The sequence below is a fragment of the Berghia stephanieae genome, chromosome 7, assembly GCF_034508935.2.
Source record: "Berghia stephanieae isolate SIO BIC M18660-M18661 chromosome 7, UCSD_Bste_1.3, whole genome shotgun sequence".
Classification (NCBI taxonomy): Eukaryota; Metazoa; Mollusca; class Gastropoda; order Nudibranchia; family Aeolidiidae; genus Berghia; species Berghia stephanieae.
In genome coordinates this window covers 33,661,370-33,687,324 of record NC_088366.1, presented here as the reverse complement: position 1 = coordinate 33,687,324, position 25,955 = coordinate 33,661,370, and the positions used below count along the sequence as shown (strand labels likewise).

The 25,955-nt window shown below is 39.7% G+C and overlaps 1 protein-coding gene and 1 long non-coding RNA gene across 12 annotated transcripts in view; both read right to left on the bottom strand.

Moving 5' to 3' along the window:
- The window catches only part of LOC144977128 (ranBP-type and C3HC4-type zinc finger-containing protein 1-like), a 53,931-nt gene extending 43,236 nt beyond the window's left edge, over positions 1-10,695 (bottom strand). For 2 of the 11 annotated variants that reach the window (XM_078921955.1, XM_078921962.1), the window contains exon 1: positions 10,405-10,687. The gene's annotated coding sequence lies outside the window, so the exon portion shown is untranslated. Of the gene's footprint in view, positions 1-9,627; positions 9,649-10,258 lie in introns of those variants that run through there. The other 9 variants (XM_078921958.1, XM_078921956.1, XM_078921959.1 and 6 more) reach the window with 9 other exon arrangements.
- An 11,056-nt stretch (positions 10,696-21,751) lies between these two features.
- LOC144977123 (uncharacterized) overlaps positions 21,752-25,955 on the bottom strand; it is a 29,271-nt gene continuing 25,067 nt past the window's right edge. Inside the window, exon 4 of the long non-coding RNA XR_013646241.1 lies at positions 21,752-22,216. This is a non-coding gene — a long non-coding RNA (uncharacterized LOC144977123). The remainder of the gene's footprint in view (positions 22,217-25,955) is intronic.

Here is a 25,955-nt window from a genome sequence, read left to right as displayed (position 1 = left end):
GTACGTGAAAAAGGTTTATCCAGTCCAGACATTAGTTTGGCTGACCTTCTGACTTATGCCCGCACCATGCAACTAACCACAGTCCAGGCAAAGCTCATGGCATCAGATTCTCCTGTAAACGCAATCAATACGAACTTCAGTCAAAATCACAATAATCAAAGACAACGATCTACCCTACCCGCAATCAACGTCATCATCATGGCAAATGCAACAATTGTGGAGGTGAATGGCCACACATTGGAGGTCAAAACCACTGTCCCGCTAGAAACAAAACATGTCGTGCATGTAACAAACTGCATCATTTTGCCTCGGTATGCAAATCTACTGCAACACGTCATCAAGACCAGCCATCTCAATCGCAATCTCATTCCAGAAGACAAGGTCAAAGTCACAACCTAAGGCGTCGCGTCCACGTCATAAATTCAGACTCAGACTCGGACACTCCAGTCAATCGTCTCAACACCACCGACACGTACAACTACAATGATACAGAATACGTGTTTGCCACAAACAAGGGAAGTAACCTTCCTCACTTCGCTGTCTCGATAGGAGACCATGAATTTCAGTTTCTTGCTGACTCAGGTGCTACGATCAATCTCTTAGCAAAGGTTGACTTTGACAAGTTAAATCCCAAACAGATGCTACAAACATCATCCAAACGAATTTCAGCATACGGCTCTCCTTCACACATTCCTGTGTTGGGCGTCTTCCATGCTACACTGCGACATGGTACCACATCAACTACGGCTCCTATTTACGTCGTCGATCGAAATGAACGCCCCATCTTAGGCTGGCAAACATGCCGTGATTTGCAATTGATTGACACCATCAATCATATCTCACTAAACCAGAGTGCTCTCGTACAAGAGTTTTCAGACTTATTTACCGGTCTAGGCTGCTTGCAAAACACTCAAGTCAAACTACACATAGACCAAAACATTCAACCTGTAGCGCAGCATTACCGACGCATTCCATTTCATATCCGCCAAGACGTTGAAAAACAACTCAACAAAGATGAAGAACGGGGTGTCATCGAGAAAGCTACTGGCCCTACCCCATGGGTATCTCCTATCGTTGTTGTGCCAAAACCCAAGCAACCTGGTAAAGTGCGTGTATGTGTGGACATGCGCTCTGCCAATACAGCCATCAAACGTGAACATCACGCGACACCTACACTCGACGAGCTAAAAACTGAACTATCCGGAGCGAGAATATTTAGCAAAGTAGACCTGAATCAAGGATACAACCAAATTGAATTAGACGAGGCATCAAGATACATCACAACATTTGCCACGCACAAAAGACTCTACAGATACCGCCGTCTTTTCTTTGGAGTAAATTCCGCAAGCGAAATCTTTCAAGAACAGATCAGACAAGCACTCACCGGTCTGCGAGGAGTCATTAACATCAGCGATGACATCCTCTGCTTTGGCAATTCGCAACAAGATCATGACGCCAACCTACGGGCATTGTTCCACCGCTTACGAGAAAAATGTCTCACTATCCACAAAGAAAAGTGCAAGTTCAACCAAACGTCAATCGAATTTCTTGGACACACCTTCAGCAAAGACGGAGTCACTCCAAGCCATGAGAAGGTCAAAGCAATTCTTAACCTCGCTACACCCACAAATGCTTCTGAGGTGCGTAGCTTACTCGGCATGATAAATTTTTGCGGTGCACACCATATTCCACACTACGCATCACTCACACACAATCTGCGCCTACTCACCAAAAAGACCGTCCCATGGGAGTGGACAACCATCCATACCACCGATTTTAACTCTCTAAAAGCAGCTCTGAGCAAAGCAATCACCTTAGCCTACTTCGACCCAAACAAGCAAACCGATATTTATACAGACGGAAGTCCCATAGGGATATCGGCAGTACTTGTTCAAGACGGTCGCATTATACAGTTTGCAAGCCGCCCACTTACACCAACCGAACAGAGATACTCGCAAACAGAACGCGAGGCTCTCGCAATAACTTGGGCATGTGAATATTTTCACATTTACATCTTCGGATCACCCTTCAAAATACACACCGATCACAAACCTCTTACCACCATCTTTTCAAATCCTAAAGCCAGGCCATCGCCAAGGATTGAACGCTGGATGCTACGCATGCTACCATACCACTTCACCATTTGCTACAGGCCAGGATTTGACAATCCTGCCGACTTTTTAAGTCGTCACCCAGTCACACACTCTCAAAGCTGTAGAGAACAAACCATAGCCGAAGAATACATTAACTACCTCACACACACATCCACACCAAAATCCATGACCCTAGAAGAAGTAGCACACAAAACATCACAAGACCAAACCCTAATGCTCGTTATCCAATCAATACGATCCAATAATTGGTACACCAATTCTCAAGAAGTCAACCAAAAGCTTTTTCAAACGCTCTATCTCTGTCGCTCTGAACTCGCCATTGCAGACAAACTCCCTGTCATACTAAAGGGTCATCAAATCGTCCTACCACAATCGCTTTATGAAACAGCCATCAAACTAGCACATTTTGGACATCAAGGCATAGTCAAAACTATATCCTTACTTAGGGAAAAGGTCTGGATACCAAACATGCAGAGCAGAGTAGAGAACACTGTAAACAACTGCATGCTGTGTCAAATTTCTACACCGAAAACAACACGCGAACCGTTACAAATGTCCCCGCTTCCATCAGCCCCGTGGACAGAACTCTCAGCAGATTTTGGTCATCTGCCTAATGGCCAGTACATATTGGTCGTTACAGACGAATATTCCCGCTACCCCATCGTGGAAATACTCGACTCCATTCCAGGTCACAGCGTTATTCCCCGCCTGGACAAAATTTTCTCAGAATTCGGCATCCCGAACTTCAGGGGCCACTGGGAGGAATTTATTCCCTTTTATAAATTCCCAAGTCAGAGAACATTCCAGATTTAACGGGTTGTGGTTAAAAACCGTCACCACTCCTTTCCTTTGGGGGAAAAAAAGAAATTCTACCCCCCATGCTAGACGAGGAGTAAGAAAAGCTGTAAACGGGGGGTTGCAAACCAAAAGCCCAGCCCCCAGGAGTAGCCGATATATAAGTGTTTCAAGTTCAGTCTCTGGCTAAAAGGAAAAGGAAGCAACTGTGCCCAAAGGTCATGGAAAGCCTCAATTTTAAAACAACTAGCCCCCAAAATCTTGGGCGACGATAAAAAAAGTTGGATCCTGACGGGGATTTCGAAAAAGGCGCAGGGGAATGTGGGGGGAAGACACAAGTAAAGGGAATATGAAAAAAGTACCCAGGGGACCCCGAATCAGTTTTTCTAGTGGGGGTTTCTGCAAGGCATTTGTACGATTTTAGTTCCCTACCTGTGGATGAAGAGCCCAGACTGAACATCCTGTTCAGTCCCCGGAAGTGAGTGCAGTGTTTTAGCGATAAAAAAGGGAAAGCAGCAGATATGGTGAACGCACCCGGGGAAAAAAAAGGAAAAGCTCCACAAGTGTATTAGCCGAAAATTTACTAAAGGCAATGGGGAAAAAAAAAAGGGGGATTTAAAAGTAAAAGCCCTCTGTTTTAATCGTGTCCTGTGAAAATTTGGACTTGAAAAAAGGGGTCCACTGCTTGAATCTCAACTTTTTGGGAAAAAAGAAATTAAAAATATTCAAAAAATATAATTTTCAAAATTTAAAAAAAAGGGATTTTTGGGGTAAAGGTAAAAGGGGGGACCTAGCCTCAGGATTACGTACACAGTAACTCAGGTAACTGGTTTGCCGTACAAAAAAAACAACAAATGGGGGGACCTCGCAAACTATGTGTATGTGTGGTGTAAGGGGGGGTGTTTTTTTTAAAAAAATCAAACTACAATATAACCCCATTAAGGGGGGGATTTAAGGGTTTCCTTTTTAATGTTTCCCAAATTTAATTTAAATTTTAATTTAATTACACCCCCGGTTTTATAATTTACTTTCATTTCAAAACTTTCCCGTCTTCTACTTTTACTTCTTTGTTTTTGGTTACTTTGTATCCGCCGGCAAGCAGCAAAAAAAAATCTGTACATCTTATCAAAAAAACTTTTAAACTTCTCCTTTCCCTCCCTTTTCATTTTTTAAATTATCAATTTTAAAACCCCTTAAACATTACATTGGGGGACGAGGGGTAATCCCCGCAAATATTTTCACTTCAAATTTGGGGTTAAATTTTTTCAATTTCTTAACCCATAGCCCATAGGCTTTAGTCTATAGTTTTATCACAATGTGTTTGTAAACAAGGGGTTCTTAGGCTTGCCTACCCACCCCAAAATTTTTGACTGTGCATAGCAGGCCCAGCCCGTAAGATGGCAGAAGTGGGTCTCTCCCTTTGGGAAAAAGGGTTTTTTTGGCTTTGGAATTTGGGGTCCGTTTTAAAAAACAAAAAGCGTGCTACTCACCTTTGCCGGTGACGAAATCAATGACATCGTTTATCCTTTTATGAAGAACAAAATTAAATCCCCCGGGCAATTTAGACACACTTTTTTAAACTTTGTGATACAATCACCCAAAAATTTTTTGCCCCCAAAAAAAATAAGGGGAAAACAACGATTGTTTTTCGACATACCACCCGTCATCTGATAAAAAGAGGAATTCTACCCCAGAACTGAAAAAGTTATCTCTCACTTTTCAGTTCCACGACGCGGAATGCCGAAATTAAATCGCAGCTAATATCAGGCTGTAAATCGCAAAAAGTACGTGAAAAAGGTTTATCCAGTCCAGACATTAGTTTGGCTGACCTTCTGACTTATGCCCGCACCATGCAACTAACCACAGTCCAGGCAAAGCTCATGGCATCAGATTCTCCTGTAAACGCAATCAATACGAACTTCAGTCAAAATCACAATAATCAAAGACAACGATCTACCCTACCCCGCAATCAACGTCATCATCATGGCAAATGCAACAATTGTGGAGGTGAATGGCCACACATTGGAGGTCAAAACCACTGTCCCGCTAGAAACAAAACATGTCGTGCATGTAACAAACTGCATCATTTTGCCTCGGTATGCAAATCTACTGCAACACGTCATCAAGACCAGCCATCTCAATCGCAATCATATTCCAGAAGACAAGGTCAAAGTCACAACCTAAGGCGTCGCGTCCACGTCATAAATTCAGACTCAGACTCGGACACTCCAGTCAATCGTCTCAACACCACCGACACGTACAACTACAATGATACAGAATACGTGTTTGCCACAAACAAGGGAAGTAACCTTCCTCACTTCGCTGTCTCGATAGGAGACCATGAATTTCAGTTTCTTGCTGACTCAGGTGCTACGATCAATCTCTTAGCAAAGGTTGACTTTGACAAGTTAAATCCCAAACAGATGCTACAAACATCATCCAAACGAATTTCAGCATACGGCTCTCCTTCACACATTCCTGTGTTGGGCGTCTTCCATGCTACACTGCGACATGGTACCACATCAACTACGGCTCCTATTTACGTCGTCGATCGAAATGAACGCCCCATCTTAGGCTGGCAAACATGCCGTGATTTGCAATTGATTGACACCATCAATCATATCTCACTAAACCAGAGTGCTCTCGTACAAGAGTTTTCAGACTTATTTACCGGTCTAGGCTGCTTGCAAAACACTCAAGTCAAACTACACATAGACCAAAACATTCAACCTGTAGCGCAGCATTACCGACGCATTCCATTTCATATCCGCCAAGACGTTGAAAAACAACTCAACAAAGATGAAGAACGGGGTGTCATCGAGAAAGCTACTGGCCCTACCCCATGGGTATCTCCTATCGTTGTTGTGCCAAAACCCAAGCAACCTGGTAAAGTGCGTGTATGTGTGGACATGCGCTCTGCCAATACAGCCATCAAACGTGAACATCACGCGACACCTACACTCGACGAGCTAAAAACTGAACTATCCGGAGCGAGAATATTTAGCAAAGTAGACCTGAATCAAGGATACAACCAAATTGAATTAGACGAGGCATCAAGATACATCACAACATTTGCCACGCACAAAAGACTCTACAGATACCGCCGTCTTTTCTTTGGAGTAAATTCCGCAAGCGAAATCTTTCAAGAACAGATCAGACAAGCACTCACCGGTCTGCGAGGAGTCATTAACATCAGCGATGACATCCTCTGCTTTGGCAATTCGCAACAAGATCATGACGCCAACCTACGGGCATTGTTCCACCGCTTACGAGAAAAATGTCTCACTATCCACAAAGAAAAGTGCAAGTTCAACCAAACGTCAATCGAATTTCTTGGACACACCTTCAGCAAAGACGGAGTCACTCCAAGCCATGAGAAGGTCAAAGCAATTCTTAACCTCGCTACACCCACAAATGCTTCTGAGGTGCGTAGCTTACTCGGCATGATAAATTTTTGCGGTGCACACCCATATTCCACACTACGCATCACTCACACACAATCTGCGCCTACTCACCAAAAAGACCGTCCCATGGGAGTGGACAACCATCCATACCACCGATTTTAACTCTCTAAAAGCAGCTCTGAGCAAAGCAATCACCTTAGCCTACTTCGACCCAAACAAGCAAACCGATATTTATACAGACGGAAGTCCCATAGGGATATCGGCAGTACTTGTTCAAGACGGTCGCATTATACAGTTTGCAAGCCGCCCACTTACACCAACCGAACAGAGATACTCGCAAACAGAACGCGAGGCTCTCGCAATAACTTGGGCATGTGAATATTTTCACATTTACATCTTCGGATCACCCTTCAAAATACACACCGATCACAAACCTCTTACCACCATCTTTTCAAATCCTAAAGCCAGGCCATCGCCAAGGATTGAACGCTGGATGCTACGCATGCTACCATACCACTTCACCATTTGCTACAGGCCAGGATTTGACAATCCTGCCGACTTTTTAAGTCGTCACCCAGTCACACACTCTCAAAGCTGTAGAGAACAAACCATAGCCGAAGAATACATTAACTACCTCACACACACATCCACACCAAAATCCATGACCCTAGAAGAAGTAGCACACAAAACATCACAAGACCAAACCCTAATGCTCGTTATCCAATCAATACGATCCAATAATTGGTACACCAATTCTCAAGAAGTCAACCAAAAGCTTTTTCAAACGCTCTATCTCTGTCGCTCTGAACTCGCCATTGCAGACAAACTCCCTGTCATACTAAAGGGTCATCAAATCGTCCTACCACAATCGCTTTATGAAACAGCCATCAAACTAGCACATTTTGGACATCAAGGCATAGTCAAAACTATATCCTTACTTAGGGAAAAGGTCTGGATACCAAACATGCAGAGCAGAGTAGAGAACACTGTAAACAACTGCATGCTGTGTCAAATTTCTACACCGAAAACAACACGCGAACCGTTACAAATGTCCCCGCTTCCATCAGCCCCGTGGACAGAACTCTCAGCAGATTTTGGTCATCTGCCTAATGGCCAGTACATATTGGTCGTTACAGACGAATATTCCCGCTACCCCATCGTGGAAATACTCGACTCCATTCCAGGTCACAGCGTTATTCCCCGCCTGGACAAAATTTTCTCAGAATTCGGCATCCCGGAATCATTGAAAACTGATAACGGTCCTCCCTTCAACGGACATGACTTTTCCAACTATTGTCACCACATGGGCATCAAACACCGCAAAATTACCCCATTGTGCCCTCGTGCCAACGCCGAAACTGAACGATTCATGAAAACGGTCAAAAAGACACTCCGAAATACCCCAACTCCACAGCTAAAACAACAACTGTACCGATTTCTAATATCATACAGATCAACTCCACACTGCACAACAGGCGTTGCTCCTGCAACCATACTTTTCGGCCGACAACTTCGAACAATGCTCCCACAAACACCAAATCCTTCGAAGATAACTCATTGCGTGAACGAGACGTCCACCAAAAAGCCAAAATGAAGCATTACGCTGACAACAAAACATATGTAAAGCCTTCAGAGCTCAAAATTGGCGATCCCGTTCTCCTAAAACACAACAACCTTACAAAACGCGACCCCCCATACGAATCACAACCTCTTGTTATAACCCAAAAGAAGGGATCCATGATCACAGCTGCAAGAGGTCAACAGCAAGTTACTCGCAACAGTAGCTTCTTCAAAAAGTCGCCTCGACCACCAACAACTGCTGAAATAGAACCAGATCATCCCGATCCAGACTCGCCAGACAACACTACCCAAAATACCAATACCCTACCGCATTCCCCACCTGCACATTCATCACCCGAAAATTGTGTAACAAATGGGTCCCCGATAAGACCACGTCGCAACATTCGTCGTCCCAAAAAATTTGACGATTTTGTACTAAATAATTAATTGTCTTAATTAAATCCTCAATACGTAGTGTTAAAAGTTGAAACCAATATTAATCATATATATATATATATATATATATATATATATATATATATATATATATATATATATATATATATATATATATATATATATATATATATATATATATGGTGGATAAGAATAATTAAATAAAAAACCTTGTGCCCGTGTCTGGAAGGTTTTTTTTTCATTAAAGTGATAACTACAAGCATTTAAAAACTATATTTAAGATTTAGTCTTAAAATCTTGGCATGACATCAGTTCCCACTACACCATAATGTGAAAAACCTTGTGCCCGTGTCTGGAAGGTTTTCTAATAAAAACCTAATACATATATAATATGTGTGTTATCAGTTATTCAAATACTCAAGTTAGCAGTGTACCACTATCATTAAACTCATCTTATTCTTACTATTATTTCACCCTGAGGAGGAAAGATCTATGCTATCATTGGAACAATATCAGAGTATACGACATCATTAAGTCTGGGACAATTAATTTACTTTGCTTTTCCTGATCTAGACATAACTGCAAGATGTTTGCAATTTATTTGTGAATCAATTTATTATTGCTAATATATTATATTCAACTCAGTTTCCCTGCTTTATCTTTAAACATTTTGTTGTTGTATATAGATCAATTAATCAACTACATTTTCTTTATTAAAAAGGGGAGTGATGTAATGTTTCCAAGTAATTAATTTAATGAACTACATCCCCTGTTTTATAATTTACTTTCACTTTCAATACTTCCAGTCTTCTACTTTCACTTCTTTGTTTTTGGTTATCTTTGTATCCTGCCGGCAAGCAGCAACCAACTCTGTATCATGCTTATCAATAAACTTTAATCTTCATCCATCCATCTTTGCATTATTAAATTATCATTTAATACCCATTCAAACATTATACCATGTATGTTACTGTTACCGTGTACGTAGATCCTGAGGCTAGGTGCCTGGTTGGTAATGAAAATAATGATACCAAGATATCTGTGATATTCCTCTTTATCACAAAGTTATGCATCTTTAATTGAAACCCCCTAAAACTTAGTAAAAGCGAACGGCAATTTCCAGTCATAACTTTCTTATGGGCGAGTTGGGTCACAATTTGACTCCCACTGCCTAAAGTTACCGTGTACGTAGACACTCCGTTAAAAATATTTGGCTTGTGTAAAAGGTATCAACTTCAAACTTTCTACAAGTCTCTGAGGCGCCATGCTGACAATAAAAGCCAAAAATGTCTAAGCTATGATGTCTTATAACATCCTATCAGACTCAAAAATTTTACTGAGATATGTAATTCCATAACCACGAAATTGAAATTGTCCTACATCCTCTTGAGCAGCCTCAGCATTGTTTCGGCAAATTCATTTGAAACTTTAACCTTAAAACCAAATAAAGAATAATTTGGGAGATATCAAACAAAAATATTAGATACACTATGACATTTTCCCACTTTTCCTTAATCAAGAAAGTTTTAGATTTAGGTTTCCAAATGCATATATAACTATAACGGAACGATATAGATAGAGCTTAACTTTGGTGTTAATAATATTATCAATATGTGTAGAAATTACTAATCTGATAATTGGGTTAAGTTTTTATGTTATGTAAGAATTAGAAGTATTCGGGAAACTTAACTTTCTTGATTTACCATCAATTCAACACACACACACACACACACACACAAAATGAAATATTTCTAACAATAACTAATTAACTTATTAATATTAACCGTTTTGAACATAAAAATCTCCACAGGAGCAATCCACATTTTAAAAATAATAGACGTCTAGTCTAGTAGTATGGTGTCAATAATAATAATAATAATAAGAAGAAGAAGAAGAAGAAGAAGAAGAAGAAGAAGAAGAAGGAGAAGAAGAAGAAGGGAAGGTCGTATACGTATAACTAGATATTACTATTGATTACTCTCAACTGCAACTCTGTAGTAGTCGTCTTGAATAAACTCAGTTTCGATTTGCTGAGGATGACAAGTATCTACCAGCTACAAGTTATTAACACGAATGTTTTGAAAGATGCCTGTCTGAATCTGACGGGTGCTTACCAACACTGAACAACAAAGGGTGGAAGTCACCACAAGCAACCACAGCCCTAGCAATTCTTACACTTGAACTTGGTCAGAGTGAAAAGTCAACAATTTGGTTTAGTTAAAAGGGGAGCCATGTTAAAGACATAAAACCAATAGTGTAAAATTTCACTGACGTCTTGGATAAAGATAAATTTCTTCGAAAACAAAAACAAAACAACTTGGGTTTCCCAAGAAAAGTTGTTCCTTATTTCCTACCCATTACTCATTCATTACCATGGGAAGGCAATTTTTTCACTGTATTTTTTCACCGTAATGTTTTTATCTAAAAGAGCTCTATAACCTTACTGCTGTAGTACTGCAATAGATTGCTTATTTCCTGGTCAGAATAGAAAGAGGCGTGGCCCTCGTGACTATGCGGATTGACCAGGGACTCAGGTGAGCATCTTTGGGGATTGAACCAGGGACCATTTAAAATGAACACCCGTGGAGATTATATCAAGGATAATGGGAGGCTAATATTAGAGGGAAGAAACCGAGAGACTGTGGGATGTGAATAGGTAATAAGTGGAGAGTAAACCCAGGACTTTGACTTTGAGACTTGAACACCAGTGGAGATTAAACCTGGGACATCTGAAGGGAGTAAGCTGGGACTATGGGAGGTGGACATCATAGGGGAGTGAGCATTAGTCTATGAAAGTTGACACCAGTGGGGATGGCGGGAGTGAACATGTGACCACTGGATATGGACACCAGTGAGGAGTGAATCTGGGACTTTGAGAGATAGACACCATTGGGGATTGAACACAGGACTACCAGATATGGACACCAGTGGGGAGTGAACCCAGGGCCATGGAAGGTGGACACCACGAGTGAGTAAATGTGGAACCACTAGATATGTGCTCCAGTGGGGGGTGAATACAGGGCTATGAGAGGTGGACACTACTGGGGAGTGAACCCGGGACAATGGTGGGAGATTGCATCAGTGCGGAATGAACCCTGGTTATGGCTATGGACACCAATGGGGAGTGAACTGGGACCACCGGATATGGACACCAGTGCGGAGTGAACCCAGAGCTTTGAGAGATGGATACCAATGAGGAGTGAACCCGGGACTTTGGGAGGTGGCTACCTTAGGAGAGTGAGCACAAAGCTATGAGAGGTTGGCACCAGTGAGGAATGAACACGGGGCTATGAGAAGAGGATACCATTGGGTATTGAACATGGGACCACCAGTGGGGAATGAAGCCGGGGCTTTGAGAGATATACACAACTGGGAATTGAACACACAAGACTACCGGATATGGACACCAGTGGGGAATGAACCCGGGACCATGGGGGGTATAGACCAGCGGGGAGTGAACCCGGGTCTACGGATGGATTTGAGAGGTAGACACCGATAAGGGAGTCAAAGAGGAACTGCGGGATATGAAGTTGGACACCAGTGGGGAGTGAACCCGGACTTAGGGAGGTAGGCACCAGTGGAGAGTGAGCCCAGGACTATGAGAGATGGATACCACTGGGGATTGAACCTGTGTCTATGGAAGGTGATCAACTGTGAGGAATGAACCCAGGACTATGGAAGATGGACACCAGTGCGGATTATACCCGGAGCAATGAGAAGTGGACACCCGTGGGGATTGAACCCAGGACTATGAGAAACCACTGAGGACCATCGGGTATGGACACCAGTGGGGAGTGAACCCGGGACTATGGGAGGTAGAAACCAGTGGGGAGTAAACCCGGGGCTGTGTGACATGGATACCGGTGAGGAGTGAACCTGGGGCTATGAGAAATGGACACCAGCAGAGACTGAACTCTATATGAGGTTAGGTAGAGACCAATGGGGAATGAGCCCAAGGCTATAACAGATAGATACCAAATGGGGAGTAAACCCGGGACTATAGGAGGTAGACACCGGTAGGGAGTGAACCCGGGAATATGGGTTATGGACACTAGAGGGGAGTGAGAACGAGGCTATGAGAGGTGGATACAACCGAAAGTGAACACGGGACCATTGGATCTGTACAGCAGTAGAGAGTGAACCGGGGCTGTGTGATATGGATACCAGTAAGGAGTGAACCTGGGCTATGGGATATGGACACCAGCAGGAGCTATGGGAGGTGGACACCAGTTGAGAGTGAGTTCAAGGTTTTGAAAGTTAGACACCACTGGGGAGTGAACATGGGGCTATGAAAGTGGACACCACTGGGGAGTGAACCCGGGTATATGGAATGCGGACACCAATGGGGAGTGAACCCTGGACTATGAGAGATGGACACTTTCTTCTTCTTCTGCTTCTTCTTCTTCTTCTTCTTCTTCTTCTTCTTCTTCTTCTACTACTACTACTACTACTACTACTACTACTACTACTACTACTACTACTACTACTACTACTACTACTACTATTTACAACTACTACTACTACTACTACTACTACTACTACTACTACTACTACTACTACTACTACTATATATTTATTATTGTTATTATTATTATTATTATTATTATTATTATTATTATTATTATTATCATTGTTATTATTATCATCATCATCATCATCATCATCCTCATCATCATCATCACCATCATCATCATCATCATCATCATCATCATCATCATCATCATCATCATCGTCATTATTATTATTATTATTATCATTATTATTATTATTATTATTATTATTATTATTATTATTATTATTATTATTATTATTATTATTATTATTATTATTATTATTATTATTATTATCATCATTAATTATCAATATTAACATTCATTTATACCCGCTTTCTTATAATTTTATTTCCGTCTGATAATTTCTATTCAATATGAGTTGCCGACAAGATTTGACCTAAGCTACTCAATAATTAAGATTAATCTACAACAAAAAAAAACATCTTAATTGAACGAAATAATCTTCAAGTTTCACCGACATCGAAGGATGCGAAACAACAGAACCTCTTTTCAAAACAAACCACAGAATACGATTCAATAGTCTGATGTCACGTCGCCCAGCAACTGCGGCCATCGTGGTTCTAAACAAAGAAAATCGGTACTTTTTATTCTTCATTCTGGCTAGAACTAGAACTTTTCATATGTCTTGTGATCAGAATGAGTAAAAGTCAAAACATGAGCAGATTTATAATGGGTTCTTTTTCCTCTGGATACGCCTTTTTGATCGTCGGAGAAATATTTCATAAGGCGTCCGCCATTGTTCCGATAGTTTAGAGCCAGTTATTAAGATACTATGCGTCATTACGAGGGAAGTGGCGTTACGACTGTTGAAGCGTATTCTGTGCAACAAACTCATCGTTGAAAAACTCTGATTATGTAGGCGGAAGAGGTGGTAGTATGTGCGTTGATCTTTAATATTAAAATTATGAAAAACATCATTCTTGTACTGCTCTTTTCGATAAAAACCATTACTGTGAAAAAATTGCTGCGTAATTGTTGCACTTGTTACGGTGAAAAAATTGCGTTCCTTTCCAGGAATAGTTACCCTATCGGTTGCGGTTTATTCGCAGATCATAATGTGTCAATCCTCAGTCCTTCAGAAAATGCCGAGTTACGAGCATAATCTTGCCCTCGATTCTAAATCATATATCAAGCTTTCCTGAGAAAATGTCAACAATTACATTTTGAATTATATTTTTTTTTTTTGGGGGGGGGGGGGGGGGGGGGGGGGGCGGGGTATCCACATCTGACGACTAACAATTGATGACATTCTCAATCATCATTAAGAAGAAAAAATATTCCTATCCAAAAAAACTGGTCTGAAAAGAATCACGCAAAACATACCTGTTCTTGTTCCTTCGTTCCCTCTTCCCTCCCTCCCTTCCTTCCTCCCTACCCTCCTTTCCTTCCTTCCTTTCTTCCACCGCCTCCTCCCCTTGTTCTAAAATAATAATAATAATAAAAAAAAAAATAATAATAAATAAATAAAAATCCAAAACAAAACTAACAAAAAAAATCCAATAAAAACGATTAACTTTGTCAAAGCATAGCCTTTGTCTGACACTACTGACTAAAAATTATGTTACAATTTTTAGGTGACGACGACTAAAAGAAAACGAATAGTGAGTTGTATTCAATAGATAGAATGCGCTTGGCCAAGGAGTTCACAACATTGCCATCCGGAAGTATAACGGACCAACACACAAACTCTGTGTAACCATGAACTTTTATAGTCTGGTTAATACAGAAAAACCAAACTGAAACTGTACCGTGCTCTTGTAAAACCGGTACTTCTGTATAACTGCGGCACTTGGGCGTTGACAAAATCCGAAGAAGAACATCTGGATGCCTTCCATCGCACACAGCTAAGAAGGGTACTGGACATCAAATACCCAAAAAAGATCTCAAATGAATCACTCTATAAGATCACAAAAGAAAGACCAATCTCCCTTGACATTTTACAACAACGATGGCAACTTTTCGGTCACATACTACGCAGGGACAAAAACATACCAGCTAACCAAGCCATGTCGGGATACTTCCAAAAACACGGGAACCTTTTCAGAGGAAGACCGATCACAACACTCCCTGTGATCCTAAACAAAAACCTCACAACACTTGGACAAAGCATTAGTCTCATAACGGCAGGGGACCTTGAAAATCTGAGAACCCTAGCAGAGGACCGGCAATATTGGAGACACCTCACACAGGAAATACTGGAAACAGCCAAGGCGACCCGATCTTTCGGTCGAGACGCGAAAGGCATCTAAGTCAAGTCAAGTAATACAGTTTAGTGAGAACAACTCACAAACGCGGATGGCAAAAACCATAACAAAGGCCTGAGTGACGTCATCTGCATACTATCTATAGTGCATCCAGACAAATAAATCATTTATTTTCTTCAGGACTTACGACACGTGACTTTCTTTTGTAATCGTCGCCTTCTACGTCAGTGTCAGGCTAAAGGTTTACGAAGGCTACGATCAGATTATCTCTTGCTGCTCTCATGATGTAGTCATAGGACTTAGGAATAAATATCTTGCCTGGAGCAGCACTTTACAATGTTTTAGTTTGTCCAAGAATATTTCATATATAAAATTGCATTAAAAAAAAAAAAAACAAAAAAAAACTTATAATGCAAAAGTCAAGGCAGTACTTTTTAATCAAATTCATTGCTGCTAGAGCTGGGCCGGGAATTGGTTTATAAGGGTTTTGTGAATACCAAGTCTTTTATAGAAAGGTCTTTCGAACTCCAAGCCGCTCGGTTTGATTTACTGTCATGTCACAAACGAAATCTAGATGAATCGTTTTGTGTGTGCAAGTCATCCGGGTACGTACAGCGCTTGCCAGTCAGAGAAAAACTAAAGAAACAGCGAAGCTGCGTTTGAAAGAAAAAAAAGAACAAACAAAACAAACGAACAATAACCCCACCATTCAACCTTTCAAAGGCGAAGTTCAATCATACTTGGAGCGAACAGAAGATCTTATTGTTTTCATCAAAAGACATATAAAGGCAATGCAATTGTAGTTTAATCGAAGCCTGGGTCGCAATGGTATAAACGAGTTATTCTGCAATATAAAGGGAAACTATTATTTGAAGAAAAAAAATCAGTGTCACTGGCAAAGGTTTATTACACGCACCGTCCATTCGTACCACTCTTAACTCACTTGCTAATCATAAAAAAGTAAATAGCAATCAGCAACGCTGAGTTGTAAAACAAAAAAAGAAATAGGGGAGGGGGAAGCAAAACCCAGTAGCAATGTAACCCTTTAGTCGAAATTCGATCTTATTTTGACCCAGATCTTCCCGTTTTCATTAAAAGACAAGAAACGACAAAGCGATTTTAGATACATAATTGAAGTCCGAGTCGCGATGCTCTAACCTGCTCTCTTGGTGGAAACGCTTTATTCTCCATTAACAATAATAAAGATAAAAAGAAACTATTATCTGAAAACTAAAAACCAGCTTCGCTATAAAGCGATTAAAACACCTGCACCACAAGCGTGACACTCCCCTACTACGTCAACAAGCAACCCGTCTCTCTTTCACCTTCCCCCATGTCCCCTTTCCTCATCCCTTATTCCTCCAATCTCGAAATTTCTTTCTGGATGTGGATAGTTTTCTCTCTCGTTCAATTAAAACCAAGACATCGGGTAGCTTGTTTACAGTTGTATGTGAATTGGTTTGAAAGCGATACAGTTCCGAGTTCCGATTCAATGTTTGAGGTTAATCGCTTTACCGCAAAGGTATTGCGGACAGCGAGCTGTTCCGGTGTCCCGCCACAGCTCTAATTGCTACTAGAGGTAGCGCTGAGTTGGAGTGGGCTCTATAGACTGTCGGAAAGAACGAGATTCAAAAATTGAATTTAAAGTGAAAAGGGTTTTAAAAAAAAAATAATTGTTGAGATTTAAGTTGTTTGACAAAAGACATTCATCCCTCTCTATATGTATATTAAAATCAAACTAACAGTTCATAATTTATACTCAAAAATCAATTTCCATTTATTGATTCACTAAGACATAACTACGATGAGTCAAGGTTACAGGTCTTCTTCTTCTTTCAGCGTATCCCGAATTTTGCAGGGTTGCCATAATGAATGCCACATCTCCATGCATCTCAGTTTAGAGCATTATCTTCCTCCAGGCCCAGTTCCTTCATACCTTATCAAACCATATATAGTCTTTGGGCGTCCCTTTTTCCTCTTTCCCACCAATTGTAAGTCCAATACTTTTCTTCCCGCGTACTCCCTCTCTCGTCTCTTTACATGTCCGAACAATTTCAATCTATCGTCTCTCCTCTTTATTGATACATTCTTCACTTCAATCACAGTCAACCTTCGAATTCGTTCATTCTAACTTTATCTTTCAAGTTTGCAGGTCTGATAACACAAATTATTAGGGGTTTATTGTTTTCGTGGAAACGCTCTAAACTCAATGCAAAATATTGTCCATCACAATTATTCATGAAAAAAACCCCATCATAATTGGCTTCGTTTATCCGCACGTAGCCTGTTACACATCTTAACATCGGAGTGTTAATGTGTAAATAATAATATATCTATAACAGTTTTAAGTTTTCGTTTAACGCCGGTTTCAACAAGGCTCTGAATTTGATTGTTTAAAAATTAAGAATATGACGTCACAATGAAGTAACACTCCGAAATGCATTGAAATCTGTGAAAAATGTGCAGCATAAATGTCCATTAAAAAAAAATTATGCTCTTCCGCCACGTCATTGTGAGATATCGTCGCCTTGGCATTCCACGAAGGAATATAGATAATTCATCAAACATGATGTGTGATGTCAACAGGAATCACTTATGTTGTCCAAGTGAGCAAATCGGGGGTTAATAATCTTCCAAAGGAATAAAAAAACAAAAACGAAAGTGCCTGGAGCGTGGCTCGAACCTGGGACCTACCAGGTCACAGTGCAATACATTAACACCCGGCCACTTCGCCCTCTCCATATTAATAATTTATCCTAAAAGGCGAGTGAATGACCCCTATATCCCAGAGCCGACTTTTATCAGGATTATGATGAAGGAGTCAAATTACTGTTTGTCACTTTCAACTTAAGCGAATTAACCCTTTAATAGTGAGATTGGATATCTTTCAAATCGTTTTTTTTTTTTTTTTAGTTTATCCCATGATGCGTTTGGTTGTAAGCTATCAGTTTGTTTGTTTTTGTTTTTATTAGCATTAACGGTTTTGCGTCCCGTACTCCAACTTAAGACCGGGTCACGTTGCTGTTACTGATAACTTAGGGAAAACTATAAGATATGGATTCAAGTTAGATTAAGATCAAACAATGAGGGGTTAAACCTTTGAGGTGAATGACCTGAGCCTCTATCTACCAATTATTACATAGTGTACTCTACTCGTTCTTCCATCAAACAGGGGATCCTCTCCGGCTTTTTCGAGTACTGCTAATGGCGGCTCGAAGTTGAGGCCTTGGAAGCGCCTCTTTACTCACACACTTATGCCGCAACGGGGGAGGGGAAGGATAGGGGGGTGGGGGGGGGGGGGGGGGGGTGGTTAAGGCATTGCACTGTGACACGGGCAAGGTTATTATTCCCCAAATGTGCTCACTTTGGACAATACGGGTGATTCCTGTTGACACCAGACGTTTGATAGATTATCTATATTCCTTCATAGTAAGGGGAATTAGCCCATCTGCTATAGAATCACTCTGGCAATCAATCATAACGTTTCGGTTTAAAGCCTTAGATTTTCCCTATAAAGCCATATTAAACAAGGGAAATAACTGAGTAAATACATATATTTTCTTCATCATTATAGTAGGGTGGGGGTTTAGGCAAAACCGTGCACATTCGGATTGAAAGCATGAAAATTGGCATACAGGTAGCTAACAACCATATATATGACACCTGCTATAGAACCACTCTCGCAATTTATCATAACAGTGAGTTTTTAGCACTTTTATTTTTCCTTATATAGCATTACTTATCCATGGAAAATAAACACGAGAATACAATGTGCGTTCAATAATTTAAATACATTGTTGACCATTCACAGTAGCTAACAAATGGCTTCGCGTGGGAGCAGTACAGACACAATGGACGTTTCGGGTACAAACCCTTCGTCGCACAAAAGGGACGTTGAAAACATAAAACAAAATGTAGTAAGAATTGTAGCGTGTGTATTTCCGGGTGGTTAAAGCATGGTGGTTGAAGAAAGAATGAGACGTTAGCGTGGTGTTATCTAGTTGACATACTAAAAACGTGTCCTTTCAGTCCCTGTGAGAAGATATTTTTGCCATTGTAATTGTATCTGATTTCATACAAACGCATTCCTTTTTTAGTCATATGTAATATTCTTTCACGTCTCTCTCTCTCTCTCTCTCTCTCTCTCTCTCTCTCTCTCTCTCTCTCTCTCTCTCTCTCTCTCTCTCTCTCTCTCTCTCTCTCTCTCTCTCTCTCTCTCTCTCTCTCTCTCTAGCTCTTTCTACTTTCTTTCTTTCTTTTAAAGACCCATCAAAAATTCAATTATGAATTATGAGAATTTCATATGGAAGACACAAGTAATGCTACAGTTTCATAACGCTACATTAACTACACATTGGTTCACCAGAAAGAACGTACGACCTGTTTCATACAAAAAAAAGTACAGAGTAATTTTTGGACAACAACAGGTAGATCAGTCGCGGGTGCTTGTAGCCGAGCACTTAATTATACCTGAACGAACAGGCAATTTGTGTGCAGTGCCTTACACAAGGACACAACAGTACAGATAGAACATGCTCCCATTGTCACCATGCGGTCAATAACGTAACGTAACTAGTTTGACACAATACTGCATGCATCATAACGATTGATGATGATGATGATGATGATGATCATGATGATGACGACGATGACAACGACGATAATCATAGCGTTCTAATACAATTTTATAGGCATGCCGATTCCATACTGTCATCAAATAGTAGCAGTCCTGCAGGGCCATTCGGTCCATGGAGCCGGAGTTTATCCCGTTTTCTATCCCAATCAGGGCTAGGTGGACTGGGAGGTCAGGAAAAAAATTTCGACTGCACCCGATAGCTATCTTGACCCCTAACTATCATCAAGTCTGACCAAAATAGGCTATAAAACCCGTCAAAATGGTTATCGCAGTATTTTAGGAAAGAAAAAATAATTAGAGGGTGGGGAAAAGTAGCACTGTCTATGTCAACACCGGTTGCCGACATTTAATCCAGCAGTGATCTGCGAGTCTGTCCGTCTTTATTATGGAGTGTAGTTGATGATACTTGCTAAATCAGATACACGTAAACTCATTATAGGATTTTGCAATTTTTGGAAGTCTCTCAAAACTAGATAGCAAAATTGAATATGATTGACGATTAAACAATTTGGATCGTTCGTGAACCGAAAGCTTAGCGAAAGGAAAATATCCGGTTTGACGTTAAAAATAATCACCAATGGGAATCTAAGGATGACGTAAAACAACATTGGGTCGCCTTGAATGAACGAATTTTTTTGTCGTCCATTTCAAAATTTTCTAATCTTAAAAAGCTTGTATCTCAACTAATACTGATCTCTCAGAGTGGTTCTATAACATGAATTATAGGATTTTTCATATTCTACAACAAATGTAATGTTCATGCGTTCGATCCTAATCTGCACAATTCAAAGGGTTTTTTTTTTTTACCTAGTTCCCCCTACTATAATGGAATGCCTAGGCGACGGCATCTCACGTCGCCGCGCGAATGGCGTAATTTTATTTTATTTTATTTTATACTGTGGTCAGGTGTGAAAAAATACAGGGTTCGAAACAGCATTGTCTCTGTTGAAAACTAATATTAATCACGTCTTGTATCGTTATACGTGTTCAGCGTTGCTGTTAGTTTGGGACCTCTTGTTAAGTGCTCTGTAAACATTTACTAGACATAGCGCTTAATAATATATCACTTTAAAGAAAATAAGAATATCTAGAGTTAGTCTTTAAAAAGTCGTCTCAAACTAGATAAACCGATAAATTAGACACTCCTGAAATTACATATTTTGTCAGTTTACTACATCAACAAGTAATTTTTAATTCCGCTTGGTTGTTAGACCTACTAATAATACGTGCACAAAAAGTTCTACCTACCTATCTATAAACTATCTACAATCTAGCTATGTCTACCTCAACTTATGTTCGTTCCAATTACAACGTCTGTATCTTAATTCAACAGCTAGATCACAATTTCATTTGATATTTATAATGAATTCAGCGCTTATTATTTTTATTATTATTATTATTATTATTATTATTATTATTATTATTATTATTATTATTATCATTATTATTATTATTATTATTATTATTGTCATTATTATTATGATAGAAGTAAAACACAAAGGATGAATAAATACTAATGTGTTCGGTGTCTTACCGATGGCCCTGCATTAACAAATCGATTCAAATTCATTAAGATTACCTCATCGGGACAGATTACAGCATAATTCGGTCATGTTGATGTGATAATGTGGCCATGTTGTTTGTAGTCTCCTAGCTCGTTTTATCATTAAATGATGATCTCGGCATCGTAGTTTTATGTATAACAATACAGGATAAATCAAAAGAAAGAAAAATAATCAATGAAGGCTTAATGGCCAAATACAAACAGGAAATACAATAGTGAAAGAATTATAGTATATATATATATATATATATATATATATATATATATATATATATATATATATATATATATATGGATAGATAAATAAATAAATAAATATAATAATAATATTTCAAAATGTAAAACTAAATTTAGACTAAATTCTTTAGTTCATCCATTTGGTATTATATGAAATTTGAAACCAAAAAAAGACAACAACAAAAACCCGCTGGTTCAGTTGACCAATTAAGAAATTGATCGACAAAGACTTAAATTCATTAAGATTCGTAAATACATTTAATATTTGTCAAAACCACAACCAAATCAAATGAGATTTGTTAATATTGTTTCAATGTCATATCATGTATAAGGCATTGAAAAGATAAGGATATATCCTAGTGAGCATTTAGAAGATAAGATAAGATAAATAGATAATTACATACATAAATAAATGTAATATAAATAAATAAATAAATAAACAATCAAATAAATTGATAAATTTAAATAAGTAAATAGATAGATAAATAAAAAAATAAGTAGAATATTCACATTTACACAGTAGAGTTCCACGATTTCACCATGCTCAATACGCTTTACACAGCTTCATGTATTCTCCAAGCAGCTCTTGTGGAAATAAAGTTTCATTTTATACAGTACGTGCGGCCTGTTGGACATCTCCCAACGCTGGTAGACAACATCACAATGTCTATCACTTTCACTATCACAGCCTGTAACTAGTCCATGTTGCGTCTGGAATGAGGGGGGGAAAATAGAAATAACGATAGCCTTTAATAAATTGTGACTCGCCTTGCCAGTCTGATATCATATCGGAATGAACTAGATGAAGGAATTTAGGTTTAGAGTTAAAGCCAAAAAATGTCAGAATTGGGCAATTTTTACCTTTTTGAAGATTAAAAAACACAATTCAGTTTTCATAACAGTCATTTATTTTTACTCAAAATTTGATTTTTAATGTGATCAGTAAAACGTGAAATTGACTTTCAAGTTTCAGATTTGCCCTGATAGAATGCCGTTTGTAGCGTTTAGTGACTATTCCCTTTATTAAGCCCTGTTTCCACGTGTACGTAACGCATAAAGGACGTTAATATGAAAATTCATCTTAAAGCGTATCCATGTATCCGTAGTGCATGGTGCGTAATGTGTGGTGCGTATTCGAACGTATCACGCGGCAACGAGGACACCGAAAGCTAGAAATTCCCAGGCAATTTCCAAGAATTACACGTGCTGTTTTGTTTTCAACAAAGCGTTCACATAATGCCACGGAATTTCGTTCCAGATAATGTTCTGGAACAATTAATAGATCTCGCGAGGCAAAATACTGCCATTGTTTATTCGTTCAGGTAGTACCACACCGTCTGTGATGTCTTTTCCTCAATCTCAGATGGCAGCGTGGATCAGTAGTACGGCCTTTGCTTCGTACCCGAAAGGTACAGAGTTCAATCACCAGATATGAAGTGAATAGAAAGTGCCAGAAGACAATAGAGAATAAAAATTTTTCGCGGCGGTGGTGGGGTTTGAACCTGCGACCTTATTGGTACGACAACTCCGCCTGGCAGGTGAGAGCGTGGCTCTACCGTGTGAGCTATCCACGAACACAAAAATATTCGTTTCAAACTCAAAGTCATGACTAGATCCCTCTCTCACCCACTTCTTGAGACCGCCGATTCGTTCGTACACCACCATCGCGAATAATTTTGACCAGCAGTTAAGCTTAATAGCCAATATTCTCAACACAAACATATAACATAGAAACGATTGAGACATTGAGTATGCTCCGGTGTATGGGGTGAATTTTTAATTCAGAAAAGTGAGTGGAGCAGGCACTTATGTTGGTAACAACAAGATATGAAGTGAATAGAAAAGTGCCAGAAGACAATAGAGAATAAAAATTTTTCGCGGCGGTGGTGGGGTTTGAACCTGCGACCTTATTGGTACGACAACTCCGCCTGGCAGGTGAGAGCGTGGCTCTACCGTGTGAGCTATCCACGAACACAAAAATATTCGTTTCAAACTCAAAGTCATGACTAGATCCCTCTCTCACCCACTTCTTGAGACCGCCGATTCGTTCGTACACCACCATCGCGAATAATGAGTTCAATCACCCGCCGAACGCTGTGTGGCCTTGAGCAAGTCACCTCGCCCAAGTTCACTTTGCGGCGCTGCTCTGCGGCTGACGCTTGGGTTATTCCAGTCTTCCCTTGGAATTAACCCTAAAAACAAATTGGGGATGAATAAAGGGAATTTTATTTATTTTATTTATTTCTATCTTCCTGTTTCCGCGTTTTGGACAACCAAGGAGCCATAACCAAACCTTGATTATATAAAAGCAAAAAGAACGGGGGGTGGGGGCTGGGGGGGGGGGGGGGGGTGTAATCAATCTTTATTAGGATTTAAAGTTTTTTTTGGTCAAAACGAAAAAGGAAAAGGATTTTGAAAGAATACGTAGAACAGCTCCCGCTCTCTGTACGCCTTTATCAAATTTGATGTTTGAACACTTATAAAACTGGAACTTTGAGCTTGGTGGCTGATATCGGGTATTTTGTTATGTTTATACATGACGTGATTAAAATCATCAATGACAGGCTGTGATAAAACATATGAATTTGCTTTATACATTTAGAAGAGAAAGATGGAGGAGGCAGCGACGACAACAACAACAACAATAACAGAAGAAAAACAGAAGGAGAAGAAGAAGAAGAAGAAGAAGAAGAAGAAGAAGAAGAAGAAGAAGAAGAAGAAGAAGAAGAAGAAGATGATGATGATGATGATGACGATGATGATGATGATGATGATGATGAGGAGGAGGAGGAGAAGGAGGAGGAGGAGGAGGGGGAAGATGAAGAGGAGGAGGATTGTATACTGGAGGAGGGATTAGAAGAGGTGGTGTTGGTAATTGTAGGGGGGGGGGGGTTGGAAAGTAAGGAGGACGAGAAAGTGAAGAACTGCCATGCATCTAATAAAATTGCAGCAACAGTTAATTATATGGAATATACATGGACAAGATCAAGATTGTAGAAACAATTATTTCTGTTAAAAAGGCTGTAGTTATAGTTATAGTTATAGCACAGCCACAGAAAAGACTAATGTCTAAAATGATATATGCCAAAACGTTTTGTATTAATATATTGATAAGAAGCTCCCCAATAATTTTGGTAGGAATAATATAATTATAAATCACGAAATAAATGCTTGCTTTCTTTACGCATGGGGAATTGACCTATGGGAAATGAACCATGGGAATTGACCCAAGGGAAATAATCCATGGGAAATGAACCATGGGAAATGAACCATGCGAAATGACCCATGGGAAAGGATTCATGGCAAATGACCCATGTGAATTGACCCATGGGAAATGACCCATGGGAAATGACCCATGGGAAATGAACCATGCGAAATGACCCATGGGAAATGACCCATGGGAAATGACCCTTGGGAAATGAACCATCAATAATTTATTATCTCAGAATGAATCAGATACCTAAAAAAATGATTTAAATTATTTAAGATGCTCATGTGACATACCGTCTCCAGGCGATATCATGCCAGGATGACCTGGGTGATGGAAAATTGCTTTTTTAGCCAAAAATACGTAACTTATACCTAATTCTACCCGTTATGACGGTTGCAAAAGCACAAATTTTGTACTTTTATCTTAATTCTAAATTTACGTTTCCATATCCAGTTCATCCCCATGTAATACCGTTTTAAGACAGGGGGGGGGTGTCACAAATATCAAAGCTTTTTTCTATTTTTTTTTTTCAAATGTTTTTCCCCCCATTGAATCTCATGGTGACATTTTTCCAGACGGATTCCAAAGAGAAAGAGAGAGAGAAAGGAAGGCCCAAATAAACTTGGCGCAGGATGATGGAAAACAGGTGGAGGAACGAAATTCGATGATTGTCCAGGCAGAGTTCTGAGGGTCAGGACTGAAGGGACCGGATGAAATGGAAAGCAAATGCTCAGACCTTATGCGCCTATCAGCGCTGAAGCATCATTTTCCCCAAGACATTTATTGAAATCCAATTAAATTTTCAGCACCTACATTTATCTGACAAAATACCGTTATTTTCTAGACGACGGGTCCATCAATAATGGTAACTTACCTAATGGGCGAGCACCTTCATAAAGTGGAGCACCAGTGACTGTATGGTAGTATTCATGATTAGATTGAAATTCAACGATATTAATATGTGATTCAAATAATTTTTTTAACTTATAAAATACACAATATTATACCTATGCCTGCAAGCACTTAAGTTATCTGATAAAATATGGAGCCGGTACTGGTATAAGATAAAGATCTGAAATAATGTGTATGAATCAGTGCCAGACAAAGCAGAGAGAAAAATACAAACAAACAAAATCACAAAAAAATCTGTTTGCCTCGACTCGGGGGAGGGGAGGGGGGGGGGCAGACTGTTTTGTTTTGTTTTTGTTTTTGTTTTTCTCTTTATTTTTCTCTCTTTGG